Source organism: Mustela nigripes, chromosome 15, assembly GCF_022355385.1.
Source record: "Mustela nigripes isolate SB6536 chromosome 15, MUSNIG.SB6536, whole genome shotgun sequence".
Lineage (NCBI taxonomy): Eukaryota > Metazoa > Chordata > Mammalia > Carnivora > Mustelidae > Mustela > Mustela nigripes.
In genome coordinates, this window is record NC_081571.1 from 44,297,344 (window position 1) to 44,301,901 (window position 4,558).

The 4,558-nt window shown below is 34.9% G+C and overlaps 1 non-coding gene across 1 annotated transcript; it reads right to left on the reverse strand.

Annotated features, from left to right (window-relative positions):
* Positions 1–429: 429 nt before the first annotated feature.
* On the reverse strand, positions 430–534 carry LOC132003027 (U6 spliceosomal RNA). Its single transcript, XR_009400106.1, has one exon. It is a non-coding gene; the product is annotated as a U6 spliceosomal RNA (small nuclear RNA).
* Between the last annotated feature and the right edge of the window lie 4,024 nt (positions 535–4,558).

Sequence of the window (4,558 nt, forward strand, 5' to 3'; positions counted from 1 at the left end):
ACTGGTCATCTGAGAGACTGAATTTCATTGTTATGTCTTTAAATTTAGAATATTATGCATTCCATTGTGAAGTTACACATAAAAAATGGATCAATTATATCAATGATATATTTTTTAAAGATTTTATTTATTTATTTGACAGATAGAGAGATCACAAGTAGGCAGAGAGAGAGAGAGAGAGGAGGGGAAGCAGGCTCCCTGATGAGCAGAGAGCCCTATCAGGGCTCGATCCCAGGACCCTGGGATCATGACCTGAGCCAAAGGCAGAGGCTTAACCCACTGAGCCACCCAGGCACCCCTCAATGATATTTTAAAATCATTGTTGCCTTGGCTACAGAATAAAAACCAAAATAAAATATGTCACCCCAAATCTAATTAAATTAATGTAAAAGTTAAATTGACATTTCATAAGGTTTTTATGTTTTGTTTTTAAATATGAAACACTTCATGAATTTGGGTCATCCTCATGCAAGGGCCCTGCAAATCTTCTATGTATAGTTCCAATTTTAGTGTATGTGCTGCTGCAAAAAGCATGTTTATTTTTGTTCCAGTAGAATCTTTCTCCTTATAGCAATTTGATAAAGAATATAATAAAATATATCATCACTAACTTGTAATTGAATTATTTGCTGCTTAGGTTCTTATAGCTACAGTACTAAATGGGAGTATTAGCAACGTATGTATTATTTGTCTACTTGTTTATAACTTGTTTCTCCACTTTGCCTATTTTTTGTATGCCTGGAAATTAGGATATAGATATGTGTATAACTTTTTTCTTTTTTTTCTTTCTTTCTTTCTTTTTTTTTTTGCCCTAGAACGTATTCTTAAATCATCGTTTGTTGTTATAATGCACTGCTTCTTACTAATTATTATTTTTTAACTTGGCAAGTTGGTTATATCAATAAATCATTGGGTTCATATAACATTAGTAGATAGATACAACTATAAATATAGATAGTGCCTTTTCAGTGCTAAATAAAGAACTATCAAGTAAATAAACAATATCCTTGAGGTCAAGAACCATAGAGTCAAGGAAATTAAACAATTAAGCAAACAATTATGGTTAAAGTGTGTTAGGGGACTAAGATAAGTAGAAAGGATTTAACACTACTGATGATTATAAAATTTAATTGAGTTATGTAAAGAGGGGAAGCCAGGATATCTTCATAAATAGTGACCTAATGGTAGAATAAATGGATTAGAGAGATTGACAAAGTCAAAGAATTATGAATAAAGATCTTGATTTTAGCATAAATTTGTTATGGAAATTTTGTGTCTTGAAGAGTTACCAAAGTAAGGAAAAGCTTCTCATTTATGAAAGAGGGCTTCTTTGCCATGCTAATACTTGTAGGGAGATGTAGGGAGATGTCTCTTGTGCTAAGAGAAGGGGATTGTGTATTTGTTTGTCATTCTAGGAAAAAACAAAGAGGATACCACTTAGTCATATCTCCACCAACTTGTAGTAGTGGAAATAGAATGTGTGGCCATGACACCATGTGATTTATGTATTTGCTACCATGATTCTAGAACTAAATTCCCTTAATTTTAAAAAAGGTATTCCATTATGTCCACCATTCCTCTATGCTTTTGCCTTTACCAAAAATCTTCAACGCCTGTTTTTTCTTTCTTTTTGTCAAATGGACTCCTAGTTTCATTTCAGTGTTCTAAATTGCATACTCTCATGCTTCATCTTCCTTCTCAAACTTACATTATACCTTCTAGAGCTCTTGATCTGTGACTACCTAGCTCTCATTAACTTATACTTCATCTTAGCCAAAAGTCAGAGAAACGATTAGCTCTCATTAACTTAGAAGAAAGTGGACAATCGGTTCAATTCTTGCCTGGCCTGTTTCTGCTTCTCTAATGTTACTTTACTCTTCCCAGCTCACTATGTTCAAGCATCATTGGTTCTCTGATTGACTCTACATCATGCTATCTTCTTTACTTTCTTTATTTCATGTGTTTTGCATTTGATTTCCCTAATGTCTAAAAACCTATCTTCTGGTTCTTTGGTGATCAACTCTCTCCATTCCTTTGGGTCATAATTTAGGTTATCTCTAAAGGAAGTCATTCCTTACTTCCTGTCACCTTGATTTGAAGCCTCTCACACTAATTATTATCTATGAATACCCCTTTTAATGCCTGTTTGACAGGCTTGATTTTGTAGTGTGTTCTGTGCATTGTTTATTGTTTGTAAGTCTCAATACATTATGAGAATATAAAACTTACAAAACATTTAATGCAATATTGCTTGCAATATACTATTAGCAAACATTTCTGTATTGTCCACTCTGTATGAAGTAGTAGACATTGAATAGTATAAGATAATCAGTTTCTTTTCCAACAGTTAATCACCAAAAAAAAAAAAAGTAAAAATAATTTAATACATAGAAAGCAATATTTCTTAAGGCTCTGAGACAGCTAACATATTCCTGAAACTTAGATTATTATAAATGAGTCATTTCCAGCAGGGGAACATTCTTATTTTTCTGAAAATTAAAAGTCTTTTATTCATATACCATTTTTTATTTTTTTTTATTTTTTTTTAAAGATTTTATTTATTTATTTGACAGAGATTGATCACAAGCAGGCAGAGAGGCAGGCAGAGAGAGAGAGAGAGAGGAGGAAGCAGGCTCCCTGCTGAGCAGAGAGCCCGATGCGGGACTCGATCCCAGGACTCTGAGATCATGACCTGAGCCGAAGGCAGCGGCTTAACCCACTGAGCCACCCAGGCGCCCCATATACCATTTTTTAAAAAATTCTTAACATTATATATTTTTTCTCCTTTTTCTACAAAGGCAAAGAAATGGGCACTATAAAAGGAACAATCGTATGCTCTAATTCCTTATAATCATCTAAAGAAACTAATCATTGACATGTACCTTTTCAAACTCTGAATCCCCAAACCCACAAACTCTGAGGGAGAAAAAAATGAAGAAATTAGACCTGCTTTCTGTAAATATTGCCATTTATGGAATATATATTATTGCTACATTGCTAGGTGCTTTGTTCTATTCTCATTCTATGCCAATTAATTCTTGGCTTGAACTAACAATGTTGTGATTACTAATGATGATAAGAAAACACATAAAGGATAAAGAAAATGAGGTAAAATTATAAGAGGAAACTCAGTTTGAGAGGTTAGAAAGTTTCTTAAAGGTAATTATAAAAGTGTGTATGATGGTTAATATTTTGTGTCAATTTGATTGAGCCATGATGCCCAGACAGTTGGTAAAATATTATTCTCAACATTTCTGATGGTTCTGTGAGTATGGTTTGGGGTGATGTTAGCATTTAAATCCATTGGTTGTCTGTAAAGCAATTGCCCTTGATGGTTTGGATGGGACTTATCTAGTCAGTTGAGGTTCTCACTAAAATAAAGACTGAGCTCCTCTGAGCAAGTGGGAATTCTACCCACTTGACCCTCAGACCAGGACTGTAACATCAGCTCTTCCCTGGGTTTCCAGTCCAGGCTACCCTGCATATTTTGGAGTTGCTAGCCTTCATAACCCTGTGGGTCAGTTCCTTAAAATAAATCTCTTATATATACACATGGCATTGATTCTGTTTCTCTGGAGAACCCTGCATAATACAGAATGAATCAAGGATTATAACCCATAACTCTCTGATCCCAAAGCCCCTATTCTTACCAAAATACACATTGTACCTTGCAAAATATAAACCTTAAAGAATGATTTGGTCAGACTTCAGAGTGCAGCATATTTTAGCTGATAGTTTAGTCAATTAAGTAGAAATCAGGCTAAAAGATTAAAGTTCTAAATTAATATAATGGAGGAATAACAACATAGGACAGTAGTTAAGAACGCAGAATTGAGAACAGGAAGCTCAGTGTTCCAATTCAGCTCTGCTGTCTAACTGGGAGAACTTGGGCAAGTTGTTTAGCCTCCTTATAATGAAGCCTGTAGGAACCCCCACAGTACTCCTTGGATCTAGATCCCTTTAATTGTTTTGTTCATTCCTACTTCCCTTGTATGTTACTTGCTTCAAACTGCTGCAGTAGGGACTCTATTCAGAAGACTCCCATTTGCATGAAAAGCTGTTTTGACTATAGGTAGAGAGAGAGAGAGAGAGATTTGCTTCAAAGCTTATAACTGCCTGGGGTATTGTTAGCCAAGGACTAACGTGCAGTAGGGTGAAAATTCAGCTCATTTGCCTTTAGGACAATATATAAGACCTAATTTATATTCTAGAACTTCTCTCTGGGATAAGGCCACACTTAGCTAGAAATTACACCTTACTAGGTTTTTTCGTTTTGTTTTGTTTTTGTTTTTGTTGTTTTACCTTCCCAACCTGCTTCCTTTATTTCCTTCTGGTTTCTCCTGGGGGCACTTTCTAGATAAATCATTTGCTTAATAATCTTCATCACAGTCTCCTTTGGGAGAAATTGAATAAAAACATCAAGTTTCTCATCTCTACAATTGGAATATAGTCTTTTTTTAAAAATTTATTTATTTACTTGACAGAGAGAGATAACAAGTAGGCAGAGAGGCAGGCAGAGAGAGAGAGAGAGGAGGAAGCAGGCTCCCTGCTGAGCAGA